Here is a 21,326-nt window from a genome sequence, read left to right as displayed (position 1 = left end):
TACCAGCGCGAACACATGCAGTTAACAGACATAAGCCTCTTAATTGGGTTCTTCTAACATGTCTGCCTATTTTTCCGGATAAAAACACCAGTTTCTGGGAGGAAAAACCACTTCTATGTGAGACCGGAAAACTCACATTCAAGACTTCTAACATATATAAAATCTAATGGACAATTTGAATTGCTTGGCACAAGTGCATTATCATCAGCCAAATTATGAATACGATTTCACGTTAGAAGGGGTGATAAAAAGGAAGGGCGGGGATGAAACTACAAACTTTTGAACTTGAAATACATTAGGACTGTTGGAGAAACCACATACAAGCACTGAATGACACAAGATGAAACTGACTACCTAGTTACAAAGAGTGAAGATAACCACAAGATGTATTTGTACACTCCACAGTAAACCAAATATATTATAGGTTTCCAACTTTACTGAGCGGGAATGACATGAAATATCCCTTGGTATAGATGTATGGAAGCACACACTTAGTATAAGATATGCATATCGACTTGAGACGCGAATTAGAATTAGAATTATCTCTTTAAACACATATTCCATGCCTTAGTTTTAGCATTAAACCGATGGAAGTTGTTCAACAAAGGAATGATCATGCATCTGATCATTCCTTTGATCTCAGCATCAGTTGAGAGAGTCAGTTGCTCATCACAGCAACTGACGCCGCATCGTGATCAACAGACTTGGTTGTCTTCCCTAAACTTACGCAGACATGTTATGCTCTATAATGATAACAAGAACATCGTTGACATTAAATTATTCTAGACATTCATTCTAGGTGCTTGTTTTTAACATATGCATGATAATTCCTTTGTTGAACAATTTCCATCGGTTTAATGCTAAAACTAAGCCATGGAATATGTGTTTAAAGAGATAATTAAACACATATTCCATGTCTTAGTTTTAGCATTAAACCGACGGAAGTTATTTTTTCAACAAAGGAATGATCATGCATCTGTTAAAAACAAGCACCTAGAATGAATGTCTAGAATAATTTAATGTCAACGATGTTCTTGTTATCATTATAGAGCATAACATGTCTGCGTAAGTTTAGGGAAGACAACCAAGTCTGTTGATCACGATGCGGCGTCAGTTGCTGCGATGAGCCAATAAATCTAAAAGTGTTTTGTTTTGTTGTTATGTTTACCAACTGTCTGGAAGTTCAAAGCAAAGCGTTTGTAATAAATTTTGTCTTAAAATTAAGAAAACTTATTACCAAAACATACAGATGCATCCGGAGGGCAGAAAGACACAGCATTCCTCTCAAGAAATCAGAAAGAGTTAAGACAAACATGTATTTTAAATTATAATGCTAATTTAAAATTTAAAATTTATTATCAGTGAGAAATGAAGTAAATTATATTAACAAAACAATAAATAAAAACGAGTAGGTATTTATCGATAACCCTCATTATATCGCAGTTGCTCTTCATAATATCTGTTTGATCGACTCATCAAAAAACAAATTTGGATCTGTTACTGGAAACATAACTTACTAAAAAATACCATATGGTGATACCATTATTTATTTCAATAATTCCACCAAATAAACGTTGTAAGTCTATAGCATATATTAGTATCACAGCGGCTAGGAGTTAGATAATCCAGAAACTTTGCTCTAAAGATCAGACCGAAGCCAGTTCAGGCTTCGAACAAGTAAAATGTGCAGTCACACACTGCGGTGAAACTCAACTGTTACTTAAAGATTTCACAAGAAGTTTCTGAGAATGAAAAGATATAAACCTCAAAAGAAATGACTTGTACTTCATTAACGTTTGAAAACGATGGAAAAAGTACTTGACTGTATCCATCAGATGGTAGAAGCATTGAGATTTCCATACATATATGCGATTCAAATTTAACAGACAAACTGTTTTTAATCAAATTTGTGTACGCCGGTTTCATTTGGTTCAGAATTTGGGAAAATTGTAACATCAAAACCTGATTTGGCTAAATTCAACGTTTTTATTTTTTCTTAGGTCGAAAGAAATTTTGAAAGACTGGAACAATATGCTAAGTGCATTGCTCAGATGAGAGACTTAACGCTGAAGGAAAAGAAACTACAAATTCGATATATTTATTATTCTTTATATTACGTACCAGTGTCTGGATACTTTTTAGACAGACTTTATATAATAAACGAAGAAAAAAAATTCAAGTCATTTTTCTTTAGTGTTTAAATTAACAATCATTAAGCTATGATTTTAAAAATCATAGTTAATAATCAAGCCCATAATAGTATAAAGCACAAGGCAAGGACGTGACCAACTTGACAAAGAAGGAAAATCCGAATATGATGGGAAAGAGTTCTTTCCATATAAAGAGAAGAATAATTGTGGAAGTATACATTTAATAAATGAGGATGATATGAAAGTGATAGAACCAGAAGAAATAGTTGAAATTAGTGATCATTTATAGAAAATGCACTGATGGGTGTGGCAGGAACGTATGCGAGAATATTAGAAATCAGGCAGATGAACTGGATGTGTTTAGGATATTAAAAAAACAATCTCAGTGAAAATCAGGCCATCGGGATTAGATGGGATATCAATCCATATGTTATGAGAATATGCAAAAGAATTGGCATTACCGCTAACTACCAGGGTATGCATTTTTAAGGTAATATCTCAGCACTAGCAAAGTAAGTAGGAAAAGAGTGAAAAGTTCTATTACAAAAGGATGGATCCAAAAGATAGGTAAAATAATAATAAGCCTGTGGTATTTTAGCGGTGCTAGTTAGGATTTTGGAAAAATTGATGACTTCCAGATTCAGGAATGGATAGATAGAATATGATACTCTACAAGGGACAGCACGGCTTTCTGAAGTGGGAGTGTTGACATAGCAATTTACTCAGATTCTATAACAGCGTGGCATTGGGGTTTGATAAAGGAAATAGCTACAAAGCATGGTACTGTTTGACTTTTCAAAGGTATTTGACAAGTAATCTATTAAGTAAACTATAGAAATGGGAGATAGAGATAGGAAACTGGTGAACGGCTAAGAGGTTGACAGACAGACAGACAGACATCAAAGATTAGTATGTGGTTGAGTTGATTCAAAGAGAAGGAGGCAAGTGATCAGTGGCATGCCTCAAGTTTATACTTAGCATACTGCTATTTACATTGTACATAAATTATATGGAATGTGATCTGAAAGGTAATACCAGCTGTTTGATGATGATGATGATGATGATGATGATGATAAGCTAAGGGCAATAATAAATAAACATGCGACAAAGATCCTGCAGGAGGCTTGAATGAACTGTCATTGTGGACAAAGAATAATGGTTACCAGTTCAATATGGCAAAGCCTAAAATTATCACATTAGATCGAAAAGATTGCAAGCTATATATTATACTGATGGAGTTGCACTGATAGAAATTGATGAGGCCAGGGATTTAGGAATGGTAGTGAATAAGGAATTAAGGTTAAGAGGAAATACTCATATTGGCGTACACAGCACCAATGCCTTGATTTTGAAAAACACAGCAGAGACAAATAAGTTAGGGTCCCTATTTATAAGACTGATACATCCACATCCCGACTTCTGTGCTCAGGTTTGGTTGCCTAATTTTCTTGAGGATGAGGAAGTGACGGAGAGGCATGTCACCAAGATGAAGTTAGAACATTTGGAATGTTCCGTACGACAATACAATGAAATTTGTGGAATGCAAAAATTGGTTAATAGATGGAGGAGGTAAGACATGACAGAAACATAAATTGCGAAAGGTATTTGTATAGAAATGATCCAGGTAAGTTTTTTCAATACCGGACATGAGGAGAAAGAATAAAGGACCATTGTTAAAAATTCAGTAAAAGTCGATTATCAGGGATTCGACAACTAACTTTTTTTTTGCTTGAAGAATGGTAAACGAGTGGAATGGATTGACGGAGGTGATTGTGAGCTTTGTCAGTGAATGAATAGAAAGAGGAGGTTTTTTTGTGTGTGAAGAATGGTTAGTATGGACCTCCGTGATGAGTCTTGGTACTCCACGATGATGCCAAATAAATAATAATAATAATAAATTTGATACCGAACAACCATATTTTAAATCCAAGGTGAAACAAACAAACAATTGTAATTAAAAATTCTTTCACATATTATCACTTTTACTCAAATCATATAATATAACATACATACTCGGTGATTAAATGGAACCTAGAAATAACTAAGAAAAATAAACTTAAAAATCGTTGAACAGAGTTTTCTAATACCCAATGTGTCATGCAGAAACCATGTAAGCAAACAGGGATTTTCACCAGCACTCTTTCTCTCTCTTTCCGAATATTTCAGACCCGCCGTTTTGCAGCCTGAATTTCCATAACTTCCAAATAATTCCTGGGATCTAAATCCTACCATTTCTGTTTCTCCACGCTCTCTCTCTTATGCAACAGAATGGAAGATTTTTTCCCTCTTTTAAATATCCAGAGAAACGTCGGGGTGACAATTTAAACTGAAAGATTTTTCATAAAAAATGTTTCTGTTTCGTGCCATAGCCGGACGGAAAAATCCCACAAAGGTGACATTCAAAAACACACTTAAAGAATGTTGCGAATATCCCCAAACTTCTTTGCTTCTCTCAATCACTTGGCTTTACAGTAAGAGTCGTAGTATAACACTCTGGGTATTCCACAGCGAAACGTCTCACTTTGATACTTCATTTTTAAAGCAGCCAAAAAAAAAACCTCATCTTCGCACTCTAATCGATAACATTTTATACTAGAAAACGAACGAGAAAAAATTCACCTTAAAAGAGACTTCAAGAGTTCTTACATAATAAAAACTGAAGAGTTCCAAAAAATAAAAAATAAAATAAAATTTTAAAATTCTATTAAATATGAGTTTAATTCGTTATCATAAATGCCAAGCTTCCATATTATAATATAATAAATTTGTGGTATAGTTTGGCCACTTAATTTAAAACGCTAAACTAGCGATAAGACGTTGTGTAAACTGATTTTAATTATGGATTTGAGAGTTTGGTAAGAAATAAAACTGACCATGAATGTCTGGAGATCCCCGATCTCCAGAAAATGAGGAAAATGATGAAGGTGAACAGATGGCATTAATGGCAGAATCACACTAATAATGGAGATATTAGGAATGAGCTTGACATTGTTGGTATTTGGGAATGGTCACCTAAACAGAATGGGAGAGGAAAGGTTAGAAAAAGAAGTCTTTGATGCTCAGAATTGGAGGAAATGCAGACTGGGAAGACTAAGATCTCGTTGGATTAATGAAATCTGGGGTGCCTTAGAAGACGGAAATGCTAGATTTGACATCATTGGAGACCTGACAAAAAAACAGATTAATCTGGAAGAAAATTGATGATAGGAAAATAATAATAGCATGACTAGAGCCTCCGTAGCTCAGTCGGTATAGACGAAGCCCTTTGGTCGGAAAGACCCAGTTCGATTCCAGTCCATGACGTGAGGAATTTTCATCTGGTCTCTTTCGACTAAAGGTGAGTTAGCCGGTCTCATACGGAGGTAAAGGTGTTTTTCCCTCCGGAAATTCGGGTTTTTCATCCCTCAGAACAGGCAAACCGGCCCCGTGAACACACGCTACTACAGTCAAAAAATACATATCTTAATCCCACATTAGGAGGGCTCAACCAGTCCTAAAGGACGGTCGAGGAATGGGGAGAACCCCCACACAAATAAAAAAAAATAGCATAACTTAATCATATAGCAGTATCACAGTATTGTGGACATCCCTTGAGCGAATACAACTTATCAGCAGTTGTTGATGATGATGATACATTTCAGCGAAGCTATTTAAAAAAGTTCTTTGACAGTACTACAAAGAATTATAAAATTATAAAGGGGAGGAGAAAAATGGTTAGTAGGCTTACTGAAATGTAAGTTATAATTACGGTTCAATCTACGAAACACTCATTAGAGTATTTCTGTTTTCACTAATAAAATTATTTCATTAGTGAAATCAATATCTTTGGTTCTCGCACAGCAGTTTATGCCTATAATTCTAACAACTGAAAGATTGATTATGATGTAGCTTAAAGTCTACCAATTACATAATTGAAACATGGCAGTTCCACCACGTTGGATCGATGGTTGGTCCGCCCTGAAAAGCAATGCCAAACAATGCATCAAGCTAAGTATTTTATTGTCAACTACTAAAGAGACGCTAATGTTTTTTTATTTTTTTATCTAAAATCATTCGAGGATTAAAATGGACTTTAAAACAATGCTTTGCAATCACTGTGATGAATCCATTTTCCAAGTTTTGGAGAAAATTCACATAAACAGGTTTCGTATTTTGTTATGGCAGTGCACTGAGAATTGCCAAAGACATTGGGTCTCCATTTACGGCTCATTAATTCTTCTTTGATGTATTTCTCCAGGGGAAATAAATCAAATAACTGCCGAATTATAATTTTAATCAACCTCCCTACCTCTCTTTTTTACTTGCCTTCCATCCTCAAAAACCACAAATAATGTTTATTCCTCTAGCATAAAAAACTTTTTTTATAGCATTATTACTGCCTTTTTTTATAGCACCGAACAGAAAATATTCTGAAGATGCCATTCATAATGATGTAGAGTAAATTACCTATTAAATATATATCAGTAGGTTTATTAATTTCTGCAGCTAGTTTAGAATATTTAAAGGTTCAGTGATGGCAGATGCACATTCCAAATAATGTGCTTAACAATAATAAATAACAGGTAAGATATTTTGCACTAGAAATTGGGGAGAAAGAGAGGTTAACGATTCCCCAATCTTAACAATCCTATGAGAAGGAATCCTGCAATTGCGAGAGCGTGTAACTCGACAAACTGATCCGAAACAGGCACCTTAAAATGTAATGAAACTGCTGGGTGACTTCTAATTGTAACACAACATGCACTGAATCTCCTAATCGTAGCTAAAGAAGGTGGATGGAAGAGTAGGGCATTTGGTCTTTCCTCGCACTAAGCACTTCTCATAGCCCATTCCCCGAATGGAGTACAAGCGAACGAAGGAGAAAGTTCTTAATGTCGACTGCAGAGATTACGTAACTCACGAGACTACGGGATTAACAGATAATTACGGTAATTTGGCTGGAAGCGAAGCGGACGAAATAACTAACAGGGTTCATGCATTTCAGATGGCGCCGCGGACAGAATGGCTTCTTATTATAGTAATGTTATTGGCTACATCAGAGCCAGGTCACATCAGAATAGAGGGTCGTATGCCTACAGCCCAATTTGGCTTTCCTTTATAATTGATGTCATCAGGTAAGGCTTCACACTTAATTCAATACGGCACGTGCTAGCTAACAATCTCCTTTCTTTTTAAAGACATGCGCGGAAGGTTTGTCTTTAAACCACGCCCTTTTTTCAAAAGGACATTTCGATGGTCGAATAGTTAACTTTCAGCAGTTAGTTAAATTTTAATGCAGTCTAGATTACGCGAGAGAATTATCCGAGAAAATCGATGAATGTCACCAACCGTATGTTCACACATTTAAACATTTAAGGAATGAGCTATGCAAAAGGAAGGATAGCTGATAGAAGAATAATAAAGTTGTTTAAAGTAAATATAATAATGACGGCCTAGTTATCCGATCAAAAGGTTGTGGATTAGAATCCTGCTAAGAACATGGATGTTTGTGAATGCCTTTAGGTGGCAGGTGATTTTTATTGCCAGGTGCGATACCACCGCCACGTTTATGGGAGGCCTGAAGTGGCTTTGGAAAAATATTCCATTTTTGGTCTCAGGAGCAGGGTTTCTGGATTACGTAACAAATTAACAAATTAATAAAAATAGATTATAATACAAAATGCATCATATTCTTCAAAGAGAGATGGGTACCATCAGAGACAAATAAATAATTAAATAGAATAAAAAATCAGATTTCTTCTGTTTACGACATGAATTATGCACTATTCAGTTTATATAAATATGTGTAATCTTTTGTTTTAATGTTCCTAAACTATTTTAAGAAATTTGAAAAAGCCTGCTTGGATCAATCTTAAACTAAAAGCTATGAGCTCAAATGAATTATTTCCCCCCGCCTAGAAACCATAATTTCTAGGCAATCTGAGAAAAATACGTTGTCTGATAGTTCCTTATCTGATTGCTTCAGGGCCATGGGTTTCTCTCTCGCTCACTTTATTTTTTTCACTGCACTTTAGCCAAACATCAAGAAGCGATATACACAATTTCTTTGGAGTATTAAACATTCACTACAGTTTGGACTTTTGAAAATGTTTATCACAAATATATATTTTTTTAAATATGATTAATTATGATTTGAAAAGTTATAATGTGAAAAGTTGTTAAATTTTACTTTTTTCAAAAGTAATAATCCAACCATTCCTACATTTAGCACTATTTATAATTCATTAATAAATAAATATATGGTGTCGGAAATTGATTTGTATTTACTTTAAAGTTTTAAATATATTAATCAAAATTATTCGAAAATAAGTTTATTTTTAAATATATATTATTTTAATATAGATATATTATAATTAGTAAGAATTACTGTGCAAACATACACTATTCTTTTTTAGTTGTTTCAGTGCAAAGTATAATTATGTTTTGTTATTAATGATTAAATATACACGCAGTTTTAGACATAAGAACACTGACTTCATAGCCTTTGGCCTTTAGTTCAGTCACCAATTCATTAAACAAATTCTGTTATATTATTCATTTTCCTAATATATTAGCTAACTAAAATTCTTATATCTGTGAATTCTGCAACTAATGATTTTGTTTCGTTCTGTTGAATGATTTATTACAATAAGTAAAGAAAAATCACGAAGGACTGAAGTGGTTTCATTAAACAAAATTATTACGAATTTTGACAAAAGTTTTCCTTATACTAATGAGCAAGAGTTACATTTTATTTTAAGAATATTATTGATCCAAGGATTGAATTGGATTATTATTATTTTTTATTTTATTTTCTTAAAACAGACAAATTGTCTTCAGAAAATCACACTTCGATTTCCTATTTGTTAAACTGATTTTTTTCTCCTTATTTATCTGGAATTATTTACCCTTGTAGATCGTCACGACTCCCTCAAACTAAATAAATCCAAATATTGATTAATTTCATTTTGTCTTGTTTTCTTTATTAGAGTTAATCTTTTGAAAATTCTAAACCGTCGTGTTAAGTAGAAGTCAAAGTGTCAAAGACTTACAACATGTAATCAAATAATACATACATTATCTACTTTTTTTTTGGCTAGATGGACGAAACAATAATGCTTTTCATATTCCCCGTTATCTGTAGAGGTGAATGTAAGAATAGGGTGTTATTGAGCTATGAGCTCTGATCATGGCAGGAGGGTAACAGCAATAGCCGAGCCTCAGTTAGAACTTCATTGGCTACAGCATTGCCATACATTACCCTCCCTGGGTATCCATTTTAGTCGCCTCGTACGACATCTATGGGTTGCAGTAGAGTGATTTTTAAGTAAAGCCCTTTCTAAAAATTAAGACGATCCCCGGACCATTCCTCACGAGTGGCCGAAAGATCGTCCAACTCAGCGTTGGTTCAACTCAGTGGCAGGACCCCCCCCCCCATACACACACACACACCACTGATCAGAACCGTTCATATTCCAGGGAAAAGCATCCACCGACAAGGCCCCTCACGGGCCACGCCGGAGAACACCCTCCCCAGAGACTCAAAATGCTCTCTCAGGGAAAACCCCCCGAAATATAAGCCCCCTCACCTGGAGCAAAATTCGGAAGAAATCTAAGAGAGCGAAACTCTGCGTCCATTTTAGTCACCACTAACGACATGGGTGGGTTACAGTGGGGCTGGTATGTAAGTAAAGCCTTTTCTAAAAATTAAGATGATCCCCCGGACCACTCCCTGCGAGTGGCCGAAAGACCGTCCAACTCAGCGTTGGTTCCACTCAGTGACGGTCCCCCCCCCCACCACCACTGAGCAGAACCGCTCATATTCCAGGGAAAAGCATCCACCGAAAAGCCCCCCTCCCTCATTCGCCACGCCAGAGAACACCCTCTCCAGAGACTCAAAATGCTCTCTCAGGCAAACCTCCCGAAATCCAAGCCCCCCCCCCCCTCACCGGGAGCAAAATTTTGGAAGAAACCTAAGAGAGCGAAACTCTCGAAACTCAGCTTCCCATTTTAGTCGCCTCTTACGACATACATGGGCTGCAGTAGAGCTATTCTTATTCCAGCCACCACATGGGGAATCACCACATTACCTAATCAACTGCACGTTGATTTATTATTCAAAACAAGATGAAAATTTTCAAATGGTGTAATTTAACCTATATGACATTAAACGAAAAATTTCTCCAAGAAGATATAAAAATTAAAATTGTAAATAAATTATTATTTTTCTTATTTATTCTTTATTTTTTTTTTACTTAATCTTTAGAAGAATGTGTCAAAATGAAAAGCGTTCTCAGTTGCCAGAGAAACCGAACTATCTCTAGAGACAATCACAGAATTAAATTACCGACCTTCTAGCACTTAGTTGAAGTGAACCACGCAAGAAACTAATATAATCAAACCAGTTACGTGTTTTGCAACTGAGCTGAGCTGTTGAATATCCTAACGCTCCCTGGATATATTTTAACATCCTTATCAAGAAAACTTAGAGTTAAGAAAGGCAGTACATCAAACCATTCACCTATTAACAACAACAAAAAAAAAAAAACGAACTTTGTTCATCATCCGGGAAATAACCATCTTACTTAACATGCAAAGAAAATACAGGTGCTCAAGGGAGAAGTCGAGGAGTTTGCTCACATAGAACACTAATTGGAAGCGGAGTCAAGTTATGGTGTACAGTTGATTGATAGTCTGCGAATGGGATAGTCGTTAGGGAGCTTTCTCAACTTTTCTTACATTACTCGTCAGGTCTTTAAATTCGTACGTAATTTCTTTTTTCTTTCACTTTTTTTCATTCTTCACTCACCCCCCCCCCTTTCATTCTTCCTGTGTGTAATGCAGTGAAGTTATTAGACAACCAACGATAAGTTAGCTCCACGGTAGTTTTAACGGGTCGCCAGTCGTAAAACCCAGGGCTTAATAGCTTCCGCTATTCCTGAGTGATTGTCATCAGAAGCGTGGCTCCAGAAATTTTAACCCACGCGACTATACGAGTCCCTAGGGAAGCAAGTTGAACCTACTGGATTTATTTAATACTCAGACGGAAAGTTTTTTGTCACTCTTAATGATTGACGAATATCAGGATTCCATTTAGAACCGTTGTTTCAAGGCTTGCCAGTTGATTGGACGTCACATTATAAATATCGACTTGTGGGAGGATAAGGGAGGGGGGGGGGAATACTTTAAGGAATGTTATGTAGCGAACGTTGTTGTTAATAAAAGAAATCGAATGGCGGGAAAGCGACTTGGTCGTCAATCAAAATCTGAGATGTAATCTTCACTTGCGGGCATGGACTCTGAATGCGTTTCGACAACGATGAATCTTAGATCATGGAATTGTGTCATGTGACTACGGCATTCGCCAAGATAGAGGGAACGAAGGAACATATTGAGTCCATCTATCTCGCTAGACTGAGAAGTATGGGCATCGTGGTTAGAGTCATTTATTATTCCATGAACTACTTGTGTTGTGTTTATAACAAAATATCCTTTTCGGCTTTAGAAAATAGCTTTACTAATTAATCGATAGACAGATAGAATAAGAGACGGTTGCATCATTTAGTTCCTTAGTGAACGCTTCTAAAACAATTTTAATGGAATTCTCTTTTCGGTTAATTTGACCTTCATCGTACACTTCAAGTGACTACTCTTAGAACGTTAATGTAATGGATTGCAAAATTTAAAACCTTGTTCCGTCTACGTTTGTCTATCGATCTACAGCTTGAAAATTTATTTGCAACTTCGATGTAAACAGCAAACAACCACATGATTAAATGGAAATGAAGCTGGTTGATAATCGAAATTTTTCTCCGCATCTATGTAACCAGCTCGTAGTTCTTTATATGCCAATATTTTAATTTTACACAGAAATGTGACATTCTCATACATAAAGAAAGTCAAAAACGGCCCACATCACATATTCTAAGTCTTCTAGTCGAGAAATAAGATGGAAGGAAGATTTTAGTTGGCTGGTTAGAATTATTACGGTCTTGCTTGATCATACTATGAGATTAGTGTATTATGTCTGTTAACTGCGTGAGTGCCCCACCTCCATATGAGACAGACTAACTCATTCACTACCTAAAGGCAGCTGTAAAGATTATTCGTCAAGCCCTTATAAGGATAATAACTTATCTTATATATTGTGGCTTCTTGTTCTCTAGTCAATGATGAACTTCGTCCCGGTTTGGATCACAACATCCAAATTAGTAAAATCTTTGTTTTCGGAGTTATTGACTTGACTCTTTAGTCTACTTTGCAAATAATATTAAACAAAACAGATAATAAATGACACATACATCCCTCTAGCGGATATATCTGAAAATAATGTGGTCGGAATGAATAATAATAAAAAGTAAGGAATATTATGAATCATACAGCAAACACACAAAAAGACAAACATTTATCCCTTAATTGACAATACTGCTCTAGCAGCAACATTCGCGATACAAGACGAAATGCGCGTGTGTGTGTGTATTTAATCCTCTAAAAAACAAAAGCATCGACTTTGAGGCTTAGAAAACAGCAACTCGCAATGAAGATGGGTGTGAACTCCTTTTGTGATAAAACTGGGAGATTATGGAGGAAAGCGCCTGCAATTTCTGTTTTATACACGACATGTGGCTCTGTGGTATAATTTCGTAGTTATGGCAACTGGTTTACGAGACTGCTATTCTGACAAATAGGATTGAGTACCTTGTTTTTGGCTTCTCAATATCCTAGATATCCCACATGGCCTCTACTACTTTTGTTATTCTTGCCACTATTGAACTTTTAGAATGTAAATAGAATGTTTTTACGGAAGTAGTCTTATTTTGTAAGAGAACAAAAAAAACGAACAAAAAATACGCAAGGGTTTTGTAAAATTTCCATAACTGTGTTGACTTTTTAAGGTTTTATGTCTTTTAAAGATTTATTCGCTAATAAATCACATATGTGAATGTGTGTTTTTCTTTAGAGGGAAGGGAATTAAGGTGCCACGGCATCCTGCTTACATCCTTAGAAATTCTAAATTATATTACAATACGGAAAATGTACGTCATAAACGCCGCTTTACAAAAATATTTTATTTTTGCATTCACCGTCCGTATCAGAACTTCTTGAATTTGTTGCAGACATAAATATAATTCAGAATTAGTTTAAAAATGATAATAAAATCTTTAATTCTCACCTATAAGACATCGACGTGTTAATCTACGAAACTTGTAAGGAAATGTCAACAGTTATAGCATAGCGATGCATGCTTAATATTACACTATTTAAAAGATAAGATCGCTGAATAGTTCGAAGGGCATTAAACATAAAAATTAACATTCAAATAAACGTAAATCTATTGCTTAAAGCCAAGTGGATGAGATAACATACCCGGTCTCGAAACATCTATGCCCATATAGGATTCGAACCATGTGGGCATAGATGTTTTGTGGAAATCATTAGATTGTAGACGATTTTCACCGCACGAGATAAGACAATCCTTTAGCTTCTTGGAGTCATGGAGTGGCTTGGAAAAGTTCTATTTTGGTTTCTAGAGCAAGTTTTCCTTATCTATCCCTTAGACTACCCATAGTATCAAAGTATCATAGATTTATAATATTTCGTGAGTGGAATTATCTCAAAAATATGTAGAGGGACAGAATGGATTAAAATACTACCTTGGATTCTTTACACATGACAAGTGGAAAAACAGAACTATCAGCAGCAGTAGAATGTAGAAAGATGTTAAAAATCTATAGGAAAGGTCATCCTTCAAGTGTTGAATATAAATGGAACCCGGTTACTGATTTACTTTATAATTTCAAAACACGTGCTAGCACCATTACATGTAATTCGAAGTTACAAAAATAGAAAAATTTCATTTATGAGGCGAAGGAAGATAGGGTGAATAAAAGTACCCCAAAAATATGATTATTTATGAATAACTACCTCTCAAACTACTGCTTTTGAGTATGTATCGGACTGTAACCCATAACAGTACTTCAGTATTAGTACTTTCAATGGATGAGAATCAATAAAATGTACTAAGAGAAAATGAAAATACGATCTCGTTTGGAGTTTCATGCAAAGGCAACTCTTGACAAATTTTGACCACATTTCTTATACTAGCATAATTCTATATAGTTCACAAACATTTTTTTAGTAAAAGCATTTATTTATTTTTTTACTTTAAGAAATATGGATATTTTATCCACTATTAAATAATTAATATAAACTTCCAACCGAAGCCTTTTTAAAGCTCTCTCTTCAAACAAATGTGAAAAACAAACGTAATATTAATTTAAAATGAGGACCCAAGGTTTTTGTGTCTCCCATGGGAGGTGGGGAGTCACTGAGGGAGATAAACAAGCTAACTTCCAGATCACAAAGTCGGGAAATTAACTTCGTAGGGCTGAACTACCGAACCCGCGCACGAGTCTGATATATATATGATCACCTCTTAAAAGTAGGCTGCAGATACCAGCTCAAGAACCCTGCTGACAAATAGCATTAGTTGGATATGTTCAGTCCCTATCCCCCCTGTGTGCTTTAGTGACCATCTGCACCCTGCGTCTCAGCTGGTTCTGCGTCTTCCTCATCTTCTCTCCGGTCCTCGGATCCTAAATTCGTCATTAATAATCTGGCCAATGAGCCGGACCTAAACGCCATCAAACTTTCGTCTGCCCTACTAACTTCGACATTACATTAGTCTGCCCTCCCGTCAGAGCGTCTTCTGAACAACTTATATCGTGTCTAGTCGTTCGACTATCATCCCGACTGTCCGCTAATTTCCTAAAATCCTGCTCTTTTCTCTCATCCCCGCTCATGTTCGATTATCTCCGTAATCTGAAATGATGGGAGGACAAGTCGCATGAGTGTCTACATAGATGGATGGATGGATGGTGAGATAAATAAGTCAAAAGAGAAAGTAAAACTGGGAACATGCAATAGAGAGAGAGAGAGAGATAATAAAAGAAAAGGAAATAAAAAAACATATCTAAAAAGAAAAAAAAGTAAAAGTGGAAAAGAGTGCGTGAGAAAGAGTTCGAATTATTAAGCTAAATCACCTGAGCACTATTTTATTCAGCTATTCGACACTAATGTACACAGCTGATATACAGCACGTGATAAACTTAACTCCTTCCACCCTCAAGTTGGGATTTTTAGTCGCATAATTTTAGCACTTTCGTGTAGCCCCGCAAGTTAGTTGCCACACAGATGTTTAGGAAGTTCCCACAGTAATTTATTATCATTTGGAAAATATTGACAATTTCTGAAAACTGCATCTTTGCAGCATGCTTCGCCAAACTTGGCGTCACTATCGGATATCAAGATCCAGACTAGATAAGTAAGGCGTCTTAGTGTGTGTGTGTGTGCCATGTGAGCCCTTAATGTTGCATCTTGGACTAATGATGTCATCAGCACAACTTATGCACATTAGTTATGAATGGCAAAACTGGAAAGCTATGAGAAAATCGATGAGTCGAATGAGGCACATTAAACAGAACTCGTCCGTTCCCATCATAACCTACTTCTCATACGCTTTTATTTTTGTTTGGTTTTTCCGTTTATGTTTTTCCTGGAATTCTCACAAATTTTGCTTTTTGCTCAATTGACTGCCATCCTACAGTGAGCTGAATAACTCAATTCACGCAAACATGTCCATTTTACTAAAAACATATCACGCATTTACTTGGTAGTAGGATCCAAAAAGTTTCTTTCCTAAGATGGAGACAATATACAAGCCGTTTGATGGTCTTCACTGATCATTTCAAGTTTCTAAATTTCTTTAAAAACAGAGCACCATGCATAGCCTTGTGATAACTTGTATGATGCTAGGTCGACAAAAATAATGTTGTTAGTTCTAATCTCATCGTAAAATAAAAAACTTGTTTTGGGGCAGTTCCCGGATTGTTCTTCTCATATTCAAAATTCCATAGCTACTGTAGTGATTCATGTTGAATTTTCTGTAATAAAAATACGTAGAATGGAAAGAAAAATAATAATTTACTGAATTAGAATTTAATATTTCAATATTTCATTTAGTTAGCTAATTATTATTTCAACATGAATCCTGAATTATTAGATTTTTAAACCCAGGCAAGTAGAGACATTTTTTTTTCTAGAAGCTGGACTCTTTATCTTCATAATTCACAAAAATCGACCTTGAGTTGGTATTATTTTACATAATACCACATGTTTAGGAACGGGAAATGGCAGTAGTTGTATGCCATACTCTCGTCACCCGTAAATCTACAAATCGTCGCCAGAGATGAACTGAACTACCAGTGAAGACGGGGCAGTGCCTATCTTCTCTTTGGGGGAAGAAAAGGTATTAATACGATTCGTTTATATATATTTTACGATATAATTGAAAGCAAAATAATTTCAATATGATGAACAGTTTTTTTTTCTTTAAGTGATAACTAACAATAAAATTAGAAACGCAAACTTTCAATGATACTTTCATCGCCTAATCGCGAAGTTTAAGAAACAGGAAAGATCGCAAAATCTTCCAGAAGTGTAGTACACAAATAAATAATCGTAAGAGAGCCAAATGAGTTCATTCCTGTCTTTAATGAGTCCTATAATTTCACACAAAGCTACTTTTTACTACTGAATAGTCCCCAAGTGTTCAGAAACGAGTGTGCTACGTATTCTTCGCCATGTGTAATCCTCTAGTTTTCCATTGTTTGCTGTCTTAGATTACCTCAGAAGTGGTAATAATTCCAGTTAAGAAAAGGAGAAGGTGGAAGGGGGGGGGAGTGTATAGGGAGCGCCTTTCGAATAGCTGTGTACAACACACGCTCTTCATGTTTCTTCGCGACACCAAGCAAACCACAACTAGCTAATACCCAATTCACTGCTACAGTTCACACAGGCGTGCGTGGGTCTCTTCAGACTTTAATCTCCGTAAACAGCGTTCTCCTAATTCGGAGCTACTGTGTTCTTTATTATCATTGTCACAAAGATAGCCCAGAACGGAGCCGTAAAAGTGCCATTTTCTGTCACATCCCAAAGCCTTATAATGCAAGCATTAATGTTGTAGGTGTAGAATGGGAATAAAAGGATTAATATTTAATTAATTTCATCCTTCCCTGGAGAGTCTCTAGGGAGGAAAGGAAGGATTGTTGTATTGTCATTATATTCCTCATTTGTACATAAGGTCCGAAAATTAGCATCGACCTTCCAAATGAAAAAATAAAAGAATAAAAATAACTTGTAGAAAGGCAGGATGGCATCTTTCTACAGTTTTTTTCTTTGCCCCCCCCCCACTAGTTAATTTATAGACATGGGTTCTTTGCAGACGTCTTTAAAGAAGCGAATTCTGTTTGTGTGATCTCATTGGTGATGAAAAGATTATTGTAGCTAAATGTAAACTAATCCTGAAAGATCTCAACATGCATTTAGGTTTCGTTCAACTTTTGAATACCTTTTACGAACCTCTAGAAGGATGAAATGAACAGACTTACTTTGGACAACCATATATCGTGCTGTAATATCTGTATTATATATATGTTTACAATGCTTTGTTGTTTACAGATCTCTTCTTTCAGAGGCGGATTAAATATGATTTTAAATTTATCAATGCTGTATACTGAAGCCTTATTTGCGGTAATACCAAAAAACAACAGTGCCACAATCTCACATCCATATTTATAATGATATCACTTTATGTGATTAACGTAAAGTGATATAACTACGTGTGTGCAGATCTATATTACTGTTCCTAAAGTTCAATGTACTGATTAAGGCTTTATTTGAAAGTTTGCTAACTTCTTAAAGTGGGAAAGTTGTAAATGATGTCTATAAAAGACTTTTGCTGTTATTGACAGAGAGGGGGGAAGGGGGGAGGAAGACCGAACATATCAGGAGGAGAAGGCGCACGACCTGGTTTCTAAAGTACTTTATCAGTTCAAAAGATGCAAGACAATTCCATGTAGGCAGGTCATCAGGAGACTTCTTGTATCTGAAGGTCTCATAAAAGTTTAAAGGGTGTAATAATTCACATGACAGTGTCAACGAAAATTGGGGAGGGAGGGACAACTAGAGGGAGGAAAATAGAGTGAAGAACGAAGCCCTAGATGTACAAGAGGTAAGAAATAAAGGAGGAGGTTATCTTTCTTATCGATCGTCCTGTGTTGACGTTCTTATGAATTGTGAGAAGGAGAATAAACATCGTGTTGAGTTGGAAGTAATTTTCGGGCAGGTGAACTGTCGCTCCGTAGTAAATAAGATGACAATCGATGTTGGCCACGAGCTGCTATCCAGGTGCCCGAGGGTGGCTGACACATTAAATGTGTCTCACAACGATAGCCTTTTCTAGCAACTGACAATAAGGCTAAGCAAACATCATTGGAACTGTTGGTTAAGATTGTCTTCGGTGACGATTACCACAAGAGGCAGGTCAACATCTTTTCTCGTTACACCTGCAATAAATGCAACGCGGGGTTGACTCTAGGGAGCGTTCTGTGTCTGAAGGAAGCGTCTGCACCAAGTACTTTACGTAATATATGAGAACATAAAGTAACGCGTTATAGCCGCTTACTCCCGACGATATTATTTAGTGGATTGATAAGGAAAAGGGGAAGGGGGAAAAAGTCATCTTGGTCAATCTCTCCCCCCTTTCTTTTCCTTCGTTCAAGTCGAGTGGTATTTCCATTACTTCAATATAACGCCATCTTTCCGTCGCATTTCTTAGCATTAGGAATTTAAACGAGCGAACTCATCAGGTATAAGTAGCCTCGCTAGATGCTTTCCGTAAACATCACAAGTGATCGTCAATCCACTAGGTAGCTGCTATACCTTCGTGAGATAAGCGGACGGTTTGAGATGAAGCTTCCGTAGCGGATATATTAACTCATAGATTATTTTCAGCGTGGGGATCGTCTTCGGTATATTTCGCGTCATTGCTCTATGAGAAGGCGAAATTGGATTGTAAATTTTCGTATCCTGAAGAAATATATGAGCGTGATGTCTTTAATAAACTTTAAATACTAATTTAGAAGACTTCTATCAAAGTATACACAATAGATGCACGAGAAAGATTATTGTTCAAATAGTTTATATCTTCATCACTTTCTTTGAAACAAGATAAACAAAATTTTACTTTCTGTTAAAGTAAATTTTATTTTAAAAAAAAAGAATGCGTTTAAAATGTATATTTCAAAAAGTTTAAAACTACTGTAAAAATGAACGATCTTAAAGAGAGAAAAAAAAGATAAAACAGCTTACACCAAATTAATTTAGACAATATTTTACAATAATATATTTCAAAACGAAATGCAATTCACGTATATCCTTGCTACCGAATCCTTTGTTTTCGGAGATGTTATAAAGAAGTAGTTGCTCAGATGGGTTCCAAGCAGTTTTAACTATCTTTGCAATAAATATTACAGGCCGGGCCTTTCCAATCAAAGTGCATCGTCGAAACTGACTGAGCTAAGGAGGCTCTAAGGATGTCAGTTAATAGATTAAAAGACCTTGTTTCTTCACTATTGAAGGCATAATAAATAAGGCACGGAAAGTAATAATTAAGACCTAGTTTAAATTAAAGTTTAGCTTGGAGGACTCGACATTAAAGGATGAAACGGTGGTGCTACTTTACAAAGTAGTTTGTAAATAATGTTTTTACATGTAAGTACTTTTGATGTTAGAAACACTTTCGAAAATGAGTTTGGGTTCATTGTCCAAATGACTGAAACAAGAATTAAAATTTAACATGTGCAATAGTTCATTTCATCATTGATGGATTAATTGCTAATTAAAACAGTAAGGAGTAATAAGACATATTGAAAATCACCTTTAATTCGTTAGGCGCTTTAGTAAACATAACCGTGATTTTTAAACAAATGTTTCCCTCAATGATTTTTAGATTTAATTTTCAGGTCTTTTGACAAGTAACTAGCATGGTAGTCGAGTGGACAGCACTTCCGCTGTCCATTGAATCAGGCTACAAGTTCGAATGGACAGCGGAAATGCTTGTAAATTATGTATACGACGAATTCGTCACATACGACTACCACTTACTATTTATTGGAGACGTATAGACTGTTTGAAAACTTTCATGTATGGTCTCTAGGAGTAGGACTTTTGGATTATTCATCCACTAGCTTATCTACAGTATTAATACTAATGAATGTTAGTTTGTAATTTGTGAGATCTCATAAAAAGAGGTACTAAGTGATGTGATATTGATGAATCGAGTATTGGGCGATATGAAAATTCACATAAAAATGCCATCTATCTCGGTGAAATTAACTTATAGGAATAATGATACTTCGACATTTACTACGGCCGTAACTCATAGTATTCTTCGTATATATTTATGTCAAGAGATCGTGACAATATCCGGTGTACACAAAAGAGAAGTAAGCTGTCCAGTTTGTAGTGCACCGTATCTGACGCCAGTGGGGATAACAAGATTCAATTAGCTTATTTTGATAAAGACATTCCATTTGTTTTAATGGCAGTCTTGTGAAGAAATGCATAGCATCTCAATTTTTCAATCAACAACCTGTGGATTCGGTTTTCCGTCCTCTTCTTTGGACCTCACACAATTCAATACTCATTTTGGGGTATACAGATTACAAATGAATGACATCGCCCAAATGATACAACAAGATTATTCAACCATGATTGTCAAAAATAGATTAAAACAGTTTAATCCACGTAAGAGAAAAGTTACATTGAAAATTAAAATAATATGATATATTAAACTAATCAAAGAACGGAAATTTAAACTACAGCTAAAATGTAATACAGTTCAGGTTAGTTATGCTCTAGTCATTTATGACCAGAGCATCACTAACTAACCGTAACGAAGTGTGCATGTATTATATTAACAAACAAATGCTAACATTCTGCGATGCGACGAATTCATTGTATGAACAACAACAGTTTCAGTTTTCATAGTAAATAAAAATTCAAATCGGTACCAAAATCAAGCTTCATGGTTCCCTTTATATAAGTTAATTCACATGTGAAAATTGAAAAAAACAACCGATGGCCTCGTTCTTTTATTCTACAATCATTACAGATGATATTTCTAATAACAATAACCACTCCTATCGACGCACAGACATAGAATGTCCAATACAGAAGACATTTCCAATATTTTCTGAGTCACATTAGTATTTCATAAGAGAATAATATACACAGAAATGCAGCGAGTTATTAAAGAAGATTTTTCGTTATCTCTCCCCAGTAGTTTCCAGTGTG

The 21,326-nt window shown here is 35.6% G+C and overlaps 1 protein-coding gene across 1 annotated transcript in view; it reads right to left on the bottom strand.

Annotated features, from left to right (window-relative positions):
* The window catches only part of LOC150102409 (calpain-B-like), a 913,019-nt gene that overhangs the window by 572,453 nt on the left and 319,240 nt on the right, over positions 1-21,326 (bottom strand). The window lies entirely within an intron of this gene.

This window comes from Typopeltis vanoorti, chromosome 10 (assembly GCF_054136105.1).
Source record: "Typopeltis vanoorti isolate ZY-2024b chromosome 10, IOZ_Tvanoo_1.0, whole genome shotgun sequence".
In the NCBI taxonomy this organism is placed as follows: domain Eukaryota; kingdom Metazoa; phylum Arthropoda; class Arachnida; order Uropygi; family Thelyphonidae; genus Typopeltis; species Typopeltis vanoorti.
This window is presented reverse-complemented; position numbering and strand designations above follow the sequence as displayed.